The 20,797-nt window shown below is 34.6% G+C and overlaps 1 protein-coding gene across 6 annotated transcripts in view; it reads right to left on the bottom strand.

Annotated features, from left to right (window-relative positions):
* Positions 1 to 20,797, bottom strand: part of DIAPH2 (diaphanous related formin 2) — a 912,659-nt gene that overhangs the window by 691,732 nt on the left and 200,130 nt on the right. The window lies entirely within an intron of this gene.

Below are 20,797 nucleotides of genomic sequence, written 5' to 3'. Positions count from 1 at the left end.
AAAAATCAGAAGATATCATTACAGCACACTGTACCCTACAATAACCTTTACATAATAGGAATTCTGAACAAATTTTTATATAGTCCTCAATATCCGCTTTGGCATTTGGGAAGATGAAATAATCTATGATTTCTTTAAATTTACCACAAATTGTTTTAAAAATTCTGAATTTTACTCATATTCTCTTTATGCCTACTGCTATTAAAATTATTAGGGTTATTTCTTTCTTGGTCTAGGGAAGCATGATTCACAAGAACATGATTCATATTTGTTCAATTGAAATCAGTCACCCACACATCCCCTGTTTCAAATGGTGCAGTTTATGGTACTTTGGTTTTATTCAGGGAAAATTACTATTTTCTTAAAATAAAAAAAAAATAAGATACAATCATACAACTTAAGTGTGAGGAGGCAGGGCCTATTATTGCAAACTAGACAGGGAAAAGTCTTAAATGAGAATATTTTAGGCCAAGGGGCAGAGGAGGCCTAGTAAGAGTCTTTAAAACTTTTAAAGTAGAGAGAATGGGAGCCTGAAATGAGCCCGTTGCTAAGGGGTAAAATAATTATGTATGATGACGATACTCAAGAGGTTAAAAGGAAAGGGATGTGGCTAGACATAACTTTGTTTCCTTTTTCTCTTGCCAGCACCACCATTTCTCTGCCTTTCAGGCATCAAACACTGTGAACTCCAGCCAAGCACTTACTGTTTTACTGCTTCTCTTTCTCTTTCTTTCTCTCTTTCTCTCTTTTTTTTCTTTCTTTCTTTCTTATATACAATAGAGTATACTGATTTCAGCCAATACAAAAGTGGCCATGAAATGAGGAGGCAGTTTAAAAACAAAATGTTGGCTCCTGTATGTGAGCATGTGGGCTGAAATTCTGACACTGAAACACTAGAAGTAAGCATAAATGAAGGGTTCTCAAAGTGTGCACTCCAAATCGGCAGCATTGACATCATCTGGGAACTTGTTAGAAACGAAAATGCTTGTGCCTTACCTCAGACCTACTGAATCAGTAGCTGGGAGGAAGACAGAAATGTATGTTTTCACTAATTCTCCTCGCGAAACTGATGCTTGCTCAAATTTGAGAACCACTGGCATGGAACAATGGATTGCTGAGAAGTAGGGGAAGCCTTTCTCAGGCAAGACTCAGGCTCAGAACTCAAGGCTGCTTTATATGCCCACCCAACCATACTGTGCCCTCCCAGTGCCACAGGACACAGATCAAGAATCCAGTTGAAACAGATATATTTGGTATATTTCATGGAGTATGCAAATTCCAACTCTGAGTTATTTAGTACTAACTGGAACATCTAGAATGATAAGAATACAGTTGATGACCTGATTTAAAATCTTACTCAGAGATTACAGACAAAGACATAAAATTTTCTGCACTATCTCAGCCTAAAATAAGAAACTGATATTTCTCATGGACCTTACATTTATGAGGGACACAGAAGAGGCAGAGAATAATGAAGAACCAAACAGAAGGAAAAACAGGGGAGGAAAATGACTCTTTATAATTTTCATAACCAACCCAAACATGAGTTATTTTTTCTTTCCATTTTACTGAGGTATGATTTACAGATAGTAAAATTTATCATTTTAACAAATGTATAGTCATGTAACCACCAATACAAATAAGATATAAAACGTTTCCATCACCCTAAAATATTCCCTCATTCCCCTTTGCAGTCAATCCCTTTTCCCTACTCTCAGAATCCTGGCAACTGCTTATCTGATTTGGGTCCCTACAGTTTTGTGCTTGCCAGAACATCATTACAAACGGAATTGTACAGTTTTCAAATTTTGTGTTTGGCTTCTTTTACTTAGCATAAATATTATGATATTCAACCATTTCGTTGCATGTATTAGTATTCCATTCCTTGTTACTGTATGAATATGCCACAATTTATCTATTAATTAGTTGATGAGCATTTCAGTTGTCTCCAGGTTTTGATGATTATGAATAGAGCTGATATAAACATTGACATGTAAGTATCTGTGTAAGCATGCATTCATTTCTGTTAAAAAATACCTAGGAGTGGAATAGCTGGGTCTTATGGTAAGTATATGTTTAACTGTTTAAAAACTACTTTCCAAAGTGGCTATTTCATTTGGCACTCCTTCAGCAAAATATCACAGTTCTAATTGCCCCAAATCCTTGTCAGTCTTTTTAAGTTTAGCCATTCTGAAAATTGTTTCTAGGTAAAGAAACTGAGATGCAAAGTAGTTAAGTAACTTCCCAAACATCACTCAACAAGTAAGTAGCAGTTCTAGGCCTCAAATCCATATCTGACTCCTAAGTACATGCTTATTTCAACCACGTCCCTAGAAATTACTAAAACAGGACCAGTACACAATTTTCTACAACATCTAGCTAATAGCTCCAATACCTTGCTTAAGAAGAATTAGTGGTGTTATAGAAGAGTTTATACCTACATATCTATGCCTAGACAGACAAACATATGTTTCATTATTTAACAGCTTAGTTCATTTATTTAGATAGGATAAGTACATTTCAATACATGTTTTTATTGTTTTTTAAAGTCCTGAGTATCATAAGAAATCTAAAAAATACTGTTAAGGAAAGATACCTGGAGACTTCAACTAAAATTTTCAGTCGAGATTTAGGTAAGGTAGTTTATCAGAAAGAATAGGTCCAAAATGTAGCTTACACTATTTCTTTTTTGATGGGCTATATAAGTCCACGATCTCACTTTTTAAGGTATTAACATATTGGTGATTTTGGGTTATCAAGTTACCTAAGTTAAAGAACTGTCTTAACATGCTACACATCCAAGTTGACATTTGTGGTCACATGTCAGGAGACCAAGTGGAACAAATGAACCATCCAAACAAAAACAATAGACCAGTCAGGAAGATTAATGTTTGAGTGAGCCAGCAGCCAAGATTATATCTGAATACTGAAAAGGAAGCCAGGAAGCTTATACTGGGAACAAGAGGTCTGAATCACAGTGAGAGAGCATTTTCCAACCCTACGTAAAAAAAGTTTGGCTGTATCTATCAGGGAGGCTAACCTCTGTTACACTGCTCAAGAAGCTAAAAATTAAAGACTTTTTTCCAAGTTCACCCAAAAATCAAGAAAACATTCCATCATCCATCAATGGATTATTCTGTGGGGCCATATAGCTGCATGGCTAAATGCATAAGCTTCAGAGGAAAACAGATCTAGGTTCTAATCTCATCTCTACAAATTCTAGCTGTGCTACTTTTGATAATATACGTAAATTTTCTAAGCTTGTTTTTTTATTTTCAAAATAGGGATGAGAATACTACCTATACCCCATGAAGTCTTTGTGACTATTAAATGAAATAATGTATATAAAACATCACAATAAAGCCATCAAGAAATTTTTGGAAAAGGTTAAAAACCAAAACTCCAAATGTTGTTTGAATCTTCTAGTCTAAAATGCAGTATGAATTTTAGGCATTAATTAAAGAATCCTTTTCCACAGTATTAACACAACTTTTAATCACTTAATGAAAATTACATTAATTTTTATAAAACATGCAGATGACTAAAATTATACTAAACTTACTCTATTGACTTGTTTAAAAATAAGACTGCGGCATAGTGTCATGCCTATCATCTCAGCTATTCAGGAGGCTGAAACGGGGGGGATCATTTGAGCCCAAGAGTTTGAGGCCAGATGGGGCAACATAGTGGGACCTCGTCTCTAAAAAAAATTTTTTTTAAGACTTTAAAATTTAAATATTTGGTACTCATATTACTTCATGTGTTTTAACCGGTCACTATTCAATTTTGTGTATACTTAATTCTAATTGTATTTAGTATGGCCAATTCACATCAGAATAGATATGGAAATTACAATGGTGAGGGAGAGAGAATTTTTAGTTCATGTATAATGCTGACAGAATTATATCAAAAATATATTGAAGTTTTAAAACAGAAACCTATCTCAAGCCTTTAGAACTTCTAAGGCCATTATTTTTAAAGGACCCACTTACACTGATCAGCATGATCGAAGGAAAGAAAATCTTACATTTAATGAAGGTATCAGAAGATTCAATTAACCCTAACTAAGAGAAAGCAGTATTCTCCCCTCTCTAGCTCTTCAGGGCAAAGCAAAATGAGAAAAATTTTCTATAAATGTACCTATTGAAGGAGAGAATAAGATTCTTGTAAAGAATTCTCACAGATTCTTATAAAGGACATTTCACAGTTTCCCAAAACCTCAACTTTTCTCCCATAAATTAGAGATTCAGACTCTGAATTATTTAGTTACATTTCACTTAAATATAAAGTAAAACCAAAGATGTAATGAACAGATGAGTTCAGTATGCTATATACAATGAAGACATAATAGAAAATAGTGACTGCATGCCCATCAATGATTAGATTATCCAAATTAACATCTATTGTTCAAAAGGGTTAAAGCTAAAATTAGAAACTTCTATACTGAATCCCATAAGCTGTAAAGGCAATTGGTCTCATGTGAAGGAGTCCAATATTAGTCATGTCATCCCTTTATCACTGTTTGTGCAGTGCTAAAGGCTAGTATAGAGGGTTATGTGTTCTGTACAAAGGATTTTATTTCCCTCTAATGGTGTTCTATTCCCATGTGTAATCTCAAACTATAACCTGAATCACTGGAACATCAAATAAAATGAATGATAGTTCAGAGTTTCTTGGGGGAATTCAGAAAGTTGGTAAAATTATAACATGTGAAACAACTAATTCAAAGGGTTGAGGAGACTTTAAATATTATCTTGAGTGTTGGGGTTATTTTTTTTTCTTTTACAGGAAAACATCTCACTTTAACACCAATATTGCTACTGTAATGTTTTTTAATGCAACTAAAACCAAATCTTAGTTGTATACACTTATGGAAAGAAAGAGTTCCATGTGATTAAAACCAGTATGTAGCCCAACATAAACAGTATCATGCATTCAGTCCATGGATCAAATCTGCATAAACAGTAACCAAGAAAATCTTAGTATTTTCCGCATCTTTAAAGGAAAATTTGTTCGGCTAAATAAACATCATAGATAGCTCCACTGTCAATATAAATACCCACTAAAATATATATAAACAGATATATATACGAATTTGTATACACTACAACTGACTTGGTCTTAGATCCATAAAAACATATATCTTCACTCAGGTTTCTCCACATGAAAGCAAAGACAATAACTTTGGGCATTTGAATGTCCTTGAAAACTATTCATCATCAGAGGTATCCATGAGATACCTCTGACCAATTATAAAATATCTATTTGATGTAACACTGCCATTTTCAGACATTTGTGCATAAACCTTTGAAGCCTGACAGTCACTGATCATTTATTTCATGTGACTCATAGAAAGCTTGAATGCATCAGTTTACCAGCTCTACCTCTGAGTGGTTTTGACTTCAATGTTGTGATAGATTACAATTTCCTTAGAAATGCCAATGAAGACATTCCATCTTTCTCTCTGGCTGCGTTTATTCTCTCTATCAGTCTTACTGCAAAAATCCTACTCTGTTTCATGCCACTCATCCATTTTTAGGAGTTCCTTACAAAGTAGGAAATGTGCATTCTTTCTAGCTGTTTATATTACACAAAGACAAATTCCTCTTACATATTTACAAAATAATTTTAAATGCTCTAGTTACATATAAACATCTCTTGAGGGCAATAGTTTAAGCAAACACACTCTCTAATAGGATAAAAGTTCTTTATTCATTAAAATCAATTTCGTAAGCTGTCTAAGTTACTTTGGAGACAGTCTAAAAAATGGCTAATGCCCAAATCTATCTGAATGCCTAACAGGCTAACAATCAATAATGTTTTCCTCCCCACCTTCCTTTAAACATTATTGTTAGAAAAGTATAAGAGAAGGTCTTGCTCCAAAGTAATGATGGGGAAAAATTACCAAAAAATTTGAATGACAATGAAAATAGACTCTTCAATCTACAATCAACAGGGGAAGCAAAAGGAAAGAGTATTCCAAATATTCAAGTAAAAGCTACTCACATTTTATATCTTCTTTAGATGTTTGAAATAGTAGATATAATTATGTTAGGACACTTACTAAAGATGCCTTCTTAGTAACATAACCAGTCAAACTTATAATAAAATGTTAACTTCCACAAGAAAAATGTATTGGTTTATTTTCCTAAGATAAGTAATACAGTTAAAATTCTATCACGCACACCACAGGATGTCCAATTTCATTTAGTTTAGTGGAATTTTGTTAAAATAAACTTATTTCAAAAAATCACATTCCTAATCTATAAGCCCTGCAAATGAAACAGAACTGACACCAAGTTTATGTCATGAATAAAGAAGTTATTTGAATGTATCGAAGAAACATAGAGGCATTAGCATATACCATCCGCACATAGTATTTTTTCCTAAACCAATTTGTATGTTATACTATCTGATTCTGGTGGGCAGCAGAGAAATTAAGTGAATTTTTTTTTTTCACAGGAACAGGGGTAAGGAGAGTTGAAGGGTAATTGCTATTTGATGAGTGAACAACAGAAATGCAACAGTCCTTCTCACCTACCAGGTGCAGTGCCAAAAACATATAATTAAAGACTCATTACAGAGTGTGATAGCTACGTAGACAAAGATCAAAGAAATTTAATGTTCACAGATATTTTTAGCACCAGATAATTGAAACCAAACCTAAAAAGAAAATCATTTTCTTGGGTCCTCATTGTACATGTCAAAAACATTTTAGCAAGTCCAAATGTTCTTTTTCCTCAGAATGTTATCTGTAATAGGTATTGCTTTAGTCTTTTCTTGTTTGTTTTTATATATTTTAAAACCCATTCCTCCTAACACTGAGAAAGATACTGTGGAGATTATATGTTCTTCAGTGTGCACATACATACATTCTTAACCATGGTGAAATATGGTTTTTTTTGAATTTATATTTATTTTTATTGACAAATAAAAACTGTATACATTTATACTGTACAATATGATGTTTTGACACATGCATACACTGTGAAATGGGTAAATCAAAGTAATTAACATAGGAATTACCTCACATACTTGATTTTATTTGTTATGAGAACACTTAAAAATCTCCTCTCTCAGGACCAACAAGAAGATACTACAATCCTGCTTTTATATGCACCTAACACTGGAGCTCCCAGATTTATGAAACAATTACTACTAGACCTAAGAAATGAAATAGACAGCAACATAGTGAGTGGGAGACTTCAATATTCCACCGACAGCACTAGACAGACCATCAAGACAGAAAGTCAACAAAGAAACAGTAGACATAAACTATATCCTAGAACAAATGGACTTAACAGAAATCTACAGAACATTCTTCCAAACAACTGCATAATATACACTCTTCACATCAGCACATGGAATATTCTCCAAGATAGATCATCTGATAGGCCACAAAACAAGTTTCAACAAATTTTAGAAACTCAAAATCAGATCAAACATCTTCTCAGAACACAGTGGAATAAAACTGGAAATCAACTGCAAAAGGAACCCTCAAAACTATGCAAATACATGGAAATTTGTCTGGTCTTGAATGATTTTTGGGTTAACAATGAAACCAAGATGGAAATTTAAAACTTATTTGAAAAGAATGGTACTAGTGACACGTTATCAAAACCTCTGTTATACGGCAAAAGCAGTGCTAAGAGGAAAGTTTACAGTGCTAAATGTCTATATCAAAAAGTCTGAAAAAGCACAAATTGACAACCTAATGGCACACCTCAAGTAACTAGAGAAACAAGAACAAATGAAGGCCGGGCACAGTAGCTCACACCTGCAATCCCAGAACTTCCAGCGGCCAAGGCAGGCAGATCACTTGAGGCCAGGAGTTCGAGACCAGCCTGGCCAACATGGCGAAACCCTGTCTCTACTAAAAATACAAAAATTAGTTGGGCATGGCAGTGCATGCCTGTAGTTCCAGCTACTTGGGAGGCTGAGGCACAAGAATCGCTTGAACCTGGGAGGTGGAAGTTGCAGCACTGAGCCGAAATTGAACCACTGTACTCCAGCCTGGGTGAACTTGTCTCAAAAAAAAAAAAAAAAAAAAAAAAAAAGAACAGACAAAACCCAAAGCTAGAAGAAAAGAAATAGCAAAGATCAGAGCAGAACTACATGAAATTCAAACAACAACAAAAATACAAAAGATAAATGAAACAAAAAGCTGGTTCTTTGAAAAGATGAAATTGATAGACCATTAGCGAGATTAATGAAGGAAAGAAGAGAGAAGATCCAAATAACCTCAATTAGAAATGAAACTGGAGACATTATAACTGATACCACAGAAATACAAAAGATCATTCAAGACTACTATGAAGACCTTTACACACATAAACTAGAAAATCTAGAGGAAATGGATAAATTCCTGGAAACATACAGCCCTCCTAGATTTAATCAGGAAGAAACACAAACTCTGAACAGACCAATAACAAGCAAGGAAATAGAATCAGTAACAAAAAAAAATTGTCAACAAGAAAAAGTCCTGGACCAGATGGACTCACAACTGAATTCTATCCGACATTCAAAGAAACATTTTTTACCAATCCTACTGAAACTATTCCAAAAGAGAAAGAGGGAATCCTCTCTGAATGTTTCTATGAAGCCAGTATCACCCTAATACCAAAACTAGGAAAGGACATAACAAAAAAGAAAACTGCAGACCAATATCTCTGGTGAACACTGATGCAAAAATCCCCAACAAAATACTAGCTAACTGAATGCAACAGCATATCAAAAACATAACATATCATGATCAAGTGGGTTTCATCCCAGGGACGAATAGTTTAGCAAGAATAGATTAGCATAAGCAAGTCAATAGATGTGACAAATCACATAAACAGAATTAAAAACAAAAACCATATGATCATCTCAATAGATGCAGAAAGAGCATTTGATAAAATCCACCATCCCTTTATGATAAAAATCCTCAAGAAACTAGGCACAGAAGGGACTTCCCTCAAAGTAATAAAAGCCATATAAGACCAACCCAAAGCCAACATCATACTGAATGGGTAAAAGTTGAAAGCATTCCCCCTGATAACTGGAACAAGACAAGGATTCCCACTTCACCATTTCTATTTAACATAGTACTGGAAGCCCCAGCCAGAGCAATTAGGCAAGAGAAAGAAATAAAGAACATCTAAATTGGAAAAGAGGAAATCAAATTGTCACTGTTTGCTGATGATACGACTGTATACCAAGAAAACCCTAAAGACTCATCCAAAAGGCTCCTGATAAATGAATTCAGTAAAGTCTCAGGTTACAAAATCAATGTACACAAATCAGTGGCACCAAGCGGAGAGTCAAATGAAGAACTCGACCCTCTTTACAACAGCTGCAAAACAAAAACAAACAAACAAACAAAAAAACGCTTAGGAATATACTTGCCCAAGGAGGTAAAAGATCTCTATAAGGAAAACTACAAAACACTGCTGAAAGAAATCATAGATGACACAAACACATGGAAACACATCCCATGCTCGTGGACGGGTAGAACCAATATTGTGAAAATGACCATGCTGCCAAATGCAATCCATAAATTCATTGCAATTTCCATCAAAATACCATCATTACTCAAAGTAGATGGGGGGGGGGGTTGAGAGGTGGGTAAGAGATAAAAGACTACATATTGGGTACAATGTACACTGCTTGGGTGATATGTGCACTAAAATCTCAGAATTCAACACTATAGAACTCATCCATGTAACCAAAAGCCACCTGTGCCCCCAAAACTATTGAAATTTTAAAAATAATCTTTTTAAAATTTCTTCTCTTAGCAATTTTCAAGTATACAATATATTGTTATTAACTATAGTTGCCATGATGTACAATAAATCTCTTGAACTTACACCTTCTGTTTGTATCCTTTGACCAACATAAATACAACAAATATTCAAAATCCTTAATAATCCCCCACTAAACAACTTGTTAAGGCTTTTATCCAAGAAAAATAAGCCAAATCCACTATTATTTTTCTTATATCATAGTGATATAAACCATCTAAAGCAATAACAACACAATAATAACAAATACATACATGACATACAAACAAAACATTTGTAGAATAAATGCAGTATAAAGTCCCTAAGAAATATCAGCCTTCTGTTATCATCAACCTGGCTTGTACCTATTTTCAGAAAACTCTAGAAATATAGCTACACCTAAAAGATATTCATTTATACTTGCTAAGTCTTTCCAAACATATAAATGCTTTTTAAAGAAAGCATGTCTTAATTGCTGAAATAACTTTGGCCTTATTAGTTAAAAGCCAAAACAAACAAACAATTTTAATTAACAACATGGATTTTCCTTCATTTACAAACAAACCTCCATGAAAGAACGCACACCAATAAGGGTAGCTTTTCTGGTTGTGAAATAAAATAAGTTACTCCATTTTGTAGATGAAGAAACCAAAGAAGGTTAGTGACTTGTCTTAGAACATAGAGCTTCCTAATAGGAAAACAACAGAATCCAGCACTTCTCAATTCTTATATACCTCTCACTAAACTATATTGTCAACAACTAACATAAAAATCATTAGTTAGAGGTTACAAGATTTTAGTTATTTTCCTTTCACGAACAAATATTGGAAAAAAGTTAAAATATATTTAAAAATATCACCCATGCTTATATGTAGAAGTAAAAACAATACCAATGAGGTGGTTTTCATCTTTTTAATTATTAATTTTGGGTTGCATCATCAAGGCATGGGATACTTTAAATAATAAAAACATCAGAAATGTCCAAAAATATATATTTTCTTTCTGTTTTTCATGTACCAATGGATAAAATATTGAGCCCTATCATATTACAATTTATGACTATTGGCTGTAGACATGTCAATGATATACCTGTAAACACCCACTTCAAAATATGTAGTAACTATTAGTTGATATTTGGTCTCACAAAATACTGTATAAATATTAGGAAACAGTTTGAAAAAAATGAAGCCATTCGCCTTTCATTTGGGAATAACAGTCCTTGGTAACCCTTACTTGCTTCCATACTCAACATGAAAGACATTGGTCAGCCATTTTGGGGTTGCTTCCTACTAACTTCCTTGACTTCATTATCCCTTTGCACTTTACCTTATTCACTTTGGTTATACTGAACTTTCAATAAACCCAGTAACTATGTTTTAGCAGACCAATCACTTCCTCTATCAGTTTTTGTCTCCAAATGGAGTGAGGCCTGAGACTAGAGTATTGGCAATGCAAATGTAAAAGCTATTTAGGTATCACAAATGAAAAAATGAGCAAATGTGACATATGAGGAGTATCAAAGATGCCAAATCATACACACAAGGATCAGAGCCAAGATCTTGAATGCATGGATGAGCTTTCTAAGACAAAGAATATACTAAGGACTATTTTTTTGAATAGTGGAACATTATTATGTGATCCCAAATCAGCTGTGAGTTGACAGATTAATAAGCCCAACATCATGCTTATATAGACCTCTGCAGTATGTGTCCAGCACAATGCTTATATCTTCACAGTGCTATTTGATAATTCACATGTATCTAATATCCTTCATATCAATATGATTCATAACTTTCCAGTCACATATTTTAAAAACCAATCTGGGCCAGACATAGTGGCTCACGCCTGTAGTCCCAGTACTTTGGGAGGCCGAGGCAGGTGGATCACCTGAGGTTGGGAGTTTGAGAACAACTCAAAATTCTGGCCTGGCCTGGCCAACATGGGGAAACCCTATCTCTACGAAAAATACAAAAAATTAGCCAAGTGTGGTGGTGCACGCCAGTAATCCCATCTACTCGGAAGGCTGAGGCAGCAGAATGGCTTGAACCCAGGAGGTGGAGGTTACAGTGACCCAATATTGCGCCACTACACTCCAGCCTGGGCAACAGAGCCAGACTCCATCTCAAAACAAACAAACAAACAAACAAACAAAGAAAAACTAATCTATATATGTAATTTTTTCCTGCTCCTCAAATGAACTCCTCTATAGCAATGTATTCTTAACTTTTATTATTCCAACTTTCTAAGCACATTGAAAAGAGTTGTGAAATGCAGTAAGGTGAATACTTGAATCAAACTATGGTCATCAGCAAATTAAGACACAGGATTTCAACAGGTAAATCATTATAATTTGTAAACAACACAAAAATAGTAGCAGAAACCAAAATTAATGCTAAACCCACATAATAACCCATAACCACAGCACATCCTGCATTCTATTCCCAGGAGAAAGCAATGATGAGCAAATAAACTCACAAAAAAGTTTTTGAAGATACGAAGTATATGACAAGGTCAGAGAACACCCCAGCTTAATGTCCCACACCACTTATACTTAAAGTATTAGGCCATTTTAATAAATGCTCATAATGCGAACCTCAAAGGCACTATAAAATTCTTAAGCATTCTCTATGTCGAAGAAAAATTCATTAATACTTAATATAGTTTTAGTGCTGGATCCACTTCAAGATATTCTTTGACAGATATTAATTCACATATGGAAATTTATAACTCAATTTTTAAAAATCTGTTTAACTACAACATTCCAATCTTCAATAGTTTTTGATGAATAAATGTTGAATGTAGCAATTTAAGATATAATCTCCAGGAAATTCTTCTGGAAGCTGGTAACAAGGGAACTATGGTACCACATAAAAGAAAAAAAAAAAAAAAACTATGGCAGTACTCAGTACTCAGGCAACATCCTCCAAAATAGAATTAGAGTAAATCTGCGTATGTTAAATAACACTGGGTGCTGAAGAACTGACCTAACAAACAGGAGTAGGTTCATTTCAGGTGTATGAAGGCTTGAAATTCATATTCATATGAGAGGCCACTAAAATTGTCTCATTTGAAGATGTTTTAGTTTTTAGAAGTACAATAACATTATGTTATCTCCTATATTCTGCCTTCATGGATTCCACCTTAACAGAAGATTCCAGGTTTAAACTGCCTAGTGTGAGAGGCTATACACTTACAGCTTTGCTGACCAGGTGGGAAATCTCCCCAAATTAGTTGTCCATTATCTACCACCAGTCGAACAGCTGGGGTCATAGAGCAAATACTGTTATCTAGTGCACATGGATCTTCTTTCAATCAACTATACAGACTACTTGCACTCCAGGTGCTAGCTGGCATCTTAATTGTGAGTTGTCAGCTATCCAACTTCTATCAAAAGTCCAGCTGAGATGATAGATAGTCCAAGGGGAGAGCCTCAGGCACATTTCTCAAGTATACCTTGGTAGCAGGTTAGATTACTAGAAAGTTGCATTCCAGTACCATTATTCCTGGGTCATTGTAGAAATATCATAACTTTGATTTTTTCACTTTTTGGCTAAATGCAGGAAATGGACATTCATAGAAATCCTCTGTACTTTATGGAAAACTATCGAGGACTCATTCTACTGTTATTGTCCGATATCTCTCATTTAAAGAACCACAAAATAAAATGAGTTCAGAATCAGGAAGAACGACCCTCCTGAAAAACAAACAAACAACAACAAAAAAGAGATGCAGTGTCATTTATCAGGTAACAGCTATGTCTCCCAATACTTTTTATTGAGAGACTTTTATTGAGAGACAGAGCTGTTTACCTGATGAACACCCCCCTACCCCTCTCCACTCCATACAAAGAAACTTGGATCTATGTTATACTCAAATCATTACCTGACATTGTCCTAGGTTTTTGGAAAAGTTCCACCTTCTTTCCTCATTTAATTGGAGCTTGGCATTTTTACCCTTGTCTTACGGAAGTAGAATATCTGCTTCTTTTATTTTAAGCTGCAACTGCTTTTGCAATATTCTTCAAATAATGAGAGAAGTATTAAAACTCTAGTATGTGCCCAAGACCTTTAGTTAAATTAGTTCATATAACTCGAAATAAATATATTTCAAATGACATATTTATAAGCATTTTCTTCCCAAGACTAATTTTGAATAAATAGAAAATGCATATAAATGTTTTAAGAGGGAAGTTAGCCTTCTACTCAGAAATCCATACAATCAGTGTGCCTAGATTCCGCTGCTAGATTATATATACCTTTATATGACCAGTTACATGTTTCTAATTATTTTAGATGATTATTATATAAAATTGGCTTTCTAGTTTAAAACACATCATTTAAATAAGAAAATGTATTGCCTTGGTGGAGCTTACATAGTAATAAAATAAATCCAACACAAGAACCACTATTTATCCTAATGCCTGTAACATTTTCTCCTAATAATACTTCAAAAACTTAGGTCAGTATCTGCTGTGCCTAATTATTTTTTAAAATAATATATGACACATAAATCTACTTTGTTTCTATTAAGAGGTAATATCATTGGATGTGACGAAGTCAGAATTATGTTTTGAAGTTAATAGTGTAAAATTAAAAATTCCAGGTCACTTAATATGTATGGTATCAACTTAGTCAAATGAGCTTGAATATACTTGATACGAATTTGAATTGTTGACCAAGATTTTTAACAAAAGGCATATAAACTGACAACTGCAATGAGTTTACTATTTTCTATTCTGTGTATAAATATACTAGTGCTATTCTAAAATGATTTATGGATTTGAAAGTTAAAGCAAAGAAATTCAAAATACCAATATTGAAACACCTGCTTTAGTAATACCGCACATAATGCTGCTTTATGAGATGTGCTCACAATTTTAAGCCGTGTTCACATTTCCACATTGTAAAAAGTGTCCTTATTATTCCATCTTTCATAGTTAGTCCTCTGCAAAATGTTCTAAGAGTATTGATCTATACCTACCTTTATATTAACTTTCTAAGTACTGTTGGCTGCTTTGCCAAGCTTTTAATAAGTTTAATACAGGTTGTTTAAATAGTTATTAAGACCTATAATTCAGAAAGTGCTTTCTAGTCCTAATTTGTATTGCTGTCAAGATCCATCTATTTTCATTATGATAATTATGTTAAAATGCACATTTGTTAATACACTAGAAAAATATGTTTAAATCTAAAAGGAAGATAGCATCCAATAAAAACAAATATTCCAGAGGTAATGCAAATAACTGCACATGTATCAACTCGAAAATATATTTTATGTTTTCACTGGCTTGGAAATATTGGCCGAGGAAGCTACCATCATAGGATGTGAACACAAACACTACGCCATGAGTTTGGCAGATAAGTGGATCCCAACCAAACAGAAAAGCAATTTCCTAGTGGGGTAAAATATCCCTAAAGCTGTGAGGCAATTTCAGTAACAACTCTAAAAAGAATTCTAGGCAATCACAATTCTGTGATACTATTCTTCAAAGTAGTATTTGCTGTTTTTGTCATGCGCTGAGAAACCTTAGTGACAATGATCTATTGCTACATATTTCTTTGGATCTTCATAAAATGTATTGCCAAATATCTATACATCTTGCAATGAATTGGCTTGGAATAAAATTGTCCAAACTCATTGGCCATTTCTCAGCAGGCACTGCTTCCTTTCATAAACTTTAGTAAAGAGGTATGAACAAAAATATCTAAATAACGGAGTCCTCATTCTAAATCACACATAGACCATGGTATGTGCAAAGTCTAATGCAATTTGTGATGGCAGATTGGGATTTACTTTACAGTCAAAGCACATGGATTTTTAGAGTGTTAAATAGAGTTGTAAACATTCAATTTCATTAATACACCGTGCAATTGTAACAAGGCTATTGCGTAAAGCATGCCATGCTGTCTGTGGATTGTGAATATGATTCAAACCAAGGTTTCATTCTTATGTGGAAGAAGTTAGCTTCATTCTTTTTCTGATTACAGCTAAAAATGCATGGCCACAAAATAGTGCCAGATTAATGCAAATTCATTCTCACTGCTGGAAAAGCAGAGGTTGTTATTGATGGTGGGTCAATAACCACATCAAATCACACATTAGTATATATAAATTACACAGCACCAGCCACCATGAGACAAATAAGAGGGTAAGAGGGTCCCTTCCCCAGAGGAGACTAAAATCTGAATGAGAAAAACAGACATGCATACACGAAACTATTACAGAATATAAACAGGTACTGGTAAATATATACAGTAAAAAATAAATGTTGAGGGAAATGTAGAGTAACAGAGTGATTTGAGATAGGACCAGTTAATGATGGCTTATAAAAGGGATTTTTAAGTATTTGCTTTAGCAGAAAATAATATACCAAAATGACTTTCTTAGAGCCTTTATCACCTGAGTGATTAAATACCATGTGAATTTGAAATTCATGACTCCACTTAATATTCCAAAATGACTGCTTTGAGGATGTTTCGTTAAACTGTTAGTATGTATATGTATGTGTGTATGTGTGTGTGTGTGCACTTATTTATACATATTTTTAGAATTTTACGAGGGGCTGAACAAAAATAAACCAATTAAAACTGTGGTAGGGAGGAGAATTACCCACGAGAGGACAACGTCGTGGGTTCTAATGAACACCAGGTTTCAAAAACAGTTATGCAACAGAGTTTTAGGAACGCTTTCATCCGTATTTAAAGGAAATTATAAATATCTGTCTGGGGGTGGTTAAATACATTTATAAATACAAAAAAATAATGGAACATTAGGAAATCCTCTAGCCTTATAGAAGAACATACTTCTCACTCTTCAAAACAATACCTAAACACTAATCTAGTTCCAATAGCAAAGGTAAGAGGATTAAAACTAAGCAAAAGAGAATATAGAACGTAGAGGCTTAGAGTTGCAAGGCTCCAATCCCATTTACATATGAAGAAACTGAGGACCATTGACTGGACCAAGGTCACCACAGAGGAGTGATCAAGAACTAGAATGATTTATCATATTGTCACAGGATCCTGGGGTGTCACTTCGCCAACTAGAAACCTCTGCAGTCAGTGGCACCTTCTGCCTGAGTAACGTACAACATGTTCTCCCTGCTTCCATCCAGGGCTATCCTTTAAAAATGTAGGTCATCTCATGCCATTCCATTCCTCAAAGTTCTCTAACAGTGTCCCAGCTCACTCAAAGTAAAAGCTGAAGTCTTCTGAATGGTCAATAAGGCTCTACATTATCTGCTTCCAGCATGCTAGCCTCCTTGACATTCCTAGAACATGCCAAGCATGCTCCCATCTTTGGTATTTGCTGTTGCTGTTTTCTGTTTCTAACAACATTCCTCCTCCGGTGAACATAGCTCACTGCCACACTTCCTTTAGACCTCTGTGCAAATGTCATCAGAGTGAGGGAGGCTTTCACTGATCATCTAATATAAAATAGCAACATCTCTTCCTCAGTTCATATCACAACCTGACATTTGATATACACCTTTAAAAAAACTGTCTGAATTCCTGTACTAGAATGTAAGCTACATATGTATAAGCCCCATATGGACAAGGGGAATTTAGTTTTGTTATTCCTTTGTAGGATTATCCATGTGATACATAAAAACAAACCACATAAAATATTAAGTGCTATTTATTGAACTCCTCCAATTTAAGGTATTACCAAAGGAAATTAACTTTTTTTTCTTGAGACGGAGTCTTGTACTGTTGCCCAGGCTGGAGTACAGTGGCACAATCTCGGCTCACTGCCAGCTCTGCCTCTTGGGTTCATGCCATTCTCCTGCCTCAGCCTCCCGAGTAGCTGGGACTACAGGCACGAGCCACCACACCCAGCTAATTTTTTGTACTTTTAGTAGAGATGGGGTTTCACCGTGTTAGCCAGGATGGTCTCGATCTCCCGACCTCGTGATCCGCCTGCCTCAGCCTCCCAAAGTGCTGGGATTACAGGCGTGAGTCACCACGCCCGGGAGGAAATTAACTCTTAATGTTAAAAAATTGTTTTTGTAATTTATCACATGATGGCAAATTGGAATAAATATCACAGAGATAGTGTTAGAATTACTAGAAGTATGATCCACGATAGGGCAAAGAAGTCCCAATTTACACACAGCTATGTGATCAGAAAAAAAAAATAAGCTTCTCAATACACTGATATATATTCTTAAGATATTATATTGCAAAAACTACAAGCATAGATTTAGAGAAAATGTAGCATTTCAGATGATCTTTTAAATCAATGAAAATATAGTCCCAAATGGTATTACAGTATCATAAAAAAATCACCCAAGTTATTCAACTAAGTTCTCTACGACAGCAAAAAATAACGTTTTGTCTCTTAAGCTGATAGGTGAGTACAAAGGTGTTTTTATATTATCTTCTATACATTTGCTGAAAGTTTTCACAGTTTTTTTCATTTAAATGAGACAAATTTTAAGGAAAGAAAGTCAAAATATTTAGTATGTGACGACAGTGAAAGAATACTAACAACAATGAAAGAATACTATTTTAATAGACTTTCCTTATTGTGACGCTGTACAAACTAGTTGTTAAGGGCCTAGGCTCTATAGATACAAAGCCTGGGCTTAAATCTTAACACTGACACTTGCTGGTCACGCAACTTTAATATGGAGCAAATTACTTAACCTCTCTGAGCCTAAAGTTTGCCTACAAAATAGGAACAATACTAATAATGTTATCCTGATTGTATATGTATATTTAAAGGTCTTACAACATAGTAAATGCCATATATATACATATACATATAAACACACACATATATATACACACACATATATATAAAAAACACATATCACACACACATAATTTTTCATTATTTTTTAATGTATTAAAAATGCCTATACATCATCCAATAAGACATTTGGAAATGGAGTCTCAATTTCAAGAGAGAGGTCTGGCCGGGTGGGTGGCTCACACCTGTAATCCCAGCACTCTGGGAGGCCGAGGCAGGCGGATCATGAGGTCAGGAGTTTGAGACCAGCCCGGCCAATATGGCAAACCCCGCCCTACTAAAAATACAAAAATTAGCCAGGTATGGTGGCAGGCGCCTGTAGTCCCAGCTACTCTGGAGGCTGAGGCAGGAGAATCGCTTGGACCTGGGAGGCAGAGTTTGCAGTGAGCTGAGATTGTGCCATTGCACTCCAGCCTGGGCAACAAGAGCAAAACTCCATCTCAAAAAAAAAAAAAAAAAAAAAAAAAAAAAAAGAGGTCTGTGCTGAAAATGTAAATCTAGGCATCACCAGAATCATACATACACATACACACACATACACACACATACACACACACATACACACAACTCCCACTCTTAGAACAGTACTTGGGAGATAATAAATATTAAATAAATGTTAAAATGTTAACTATTACTATCTTTAATAAGCATTTCAGAAATCAATTAAATTTAAACTCATCAAAATTAAAGTTAACACTTAAATGCATATAGTAGGAACTCACTAAAGGTTTCATGAACAAATATAATTCTTGCTAGTTACCTTTTTTAAATTGCTGTTATCAAAAGTAAACAGAAATTGAAAAAATATAAGAATCTATGCTTTTCAGCCTCTACTCCAAATGTTACTAAATTTAGTAGGTAAAAGTAACAAAATGATCACTAATAATTATGACCATAGTAAGATTATTATATTGGCCTTGAAAACACTTTCAAATATATTTATTCATAGTTAATTCAGAATCAACCTCAATATAAATACATATATTTCATAAGCCTGTGAGCCATAGGAAAAAACCTCGGGTGGATTATAATCATCAATTACGTTTTTCAGGTTCCTCAGGCTTAAATGTCCCTGCCCAAAATAGTCAATAGTATGTCCCCAGGATTTGTATCTTATCCTCAAAAGGTGTGGCTAACAATCAGGGCAGGACCTTGGAGAAAGGGGATATTAGCCAAGTCATTCCCAATCTAAACAAAATTGAGAAAGTATGCATGCCAGGTGCGTGTTGAAAATGAACTTTAAAAATCTGCACCCTTTAACATGGACTAAATATGCTTGTATAAAACAATCCAGTGATTGTTTTCTGCCTAAAAATGTTTTTATTTCCACTGACATTATATCTAGACCTACTTACTATTTTTCCACTGCTATCTCTTACCTGCAGCAGAATCCACTAAAGCACATGATTCCACTCAGAAGAATAAGGGTTGGGAGTAGTAATTTTAAAAGCCTAAAACAACCCCAAGGAACACAGATAGAGGACATTGCCCCTCAGAGGATGGGGGAGAGGCTGGTCTTCTGCCTTAAATTCAGGTGTACATATCTCAATGTATCAGTTTGCAGGGACAAAAGCAGTTTGGCCTCCTAAACAAAACAAAAAAAAAGAGTTTTTTTCCCCCTCCTTCTGGAGGCATGCTCCTAGAGTAGGAAAAAAAAGTGGCTACCCATCCACTGGCCAGCTGAGTCAGCTCAAGCAATTATGGGAGCGACCTATAATTATACTCATAAATATCAGATTTTAATGTCATGGTTTCTGAATTTGGGTAAGTGATATCACAAAAGAATACTGTATCTGCTAGACTATTTCTTTCAGTTCCACAATTCTAAGTATTATATATGCCCCTTGTTGCCTCTCCCCCAATATGATTTTCCCTAGGACAGGTAACCTTTTTCAACAAAAAGTGGTTCCGAATATTTTAGGTTTATGAAGACCAGAATTTTCAAAATGTCTGATAATTTAAGTAACAGGTTTATAGTATGTTATTCATTTGTGTTTTTCAAGAGTGTCATTTATGATTACTTTCAAGGGGAAGAAAAACATGCATCACAAAGCTTAAGCAAGAATTGGTGGTAAGTTTTTCTAATGGCCACTGACAGAGGCCATTTTCTGAAAGTTTTCCTGAAAGTACGGATTACTGGCAATGCTCCATTTAAGAGTTATTTTTTTTTTCAGTTTTCATGATTCAATTAGACAAATAATGTTCTTCTCTTCTATGTGAATATATATTATATATGAATATACATATATTATATAAAATACAATACATATTCATTCAAAAGT

This window comes from Macaca thibetana, chromosome X (assembly GCF_024542745.1).
Source record: "Macaca thibetana thibetana isolate TM-01 chromosome X, ASM2454274v1, whole genome shotgun sequence".
In the NCBI taxonomy this organism is placed as follows: domain Eukaryota; kingdom Metazoa; phylum Chordata; class Mammalia; order Primates; family Cercopithecidae; genus Macaca; species Macaca thibetana.
The sequence above is the reverse complement of the archived record's forward strand: the minus strand, read 5'-3'. Positions and strand labels throughout refer to the sequence as shown.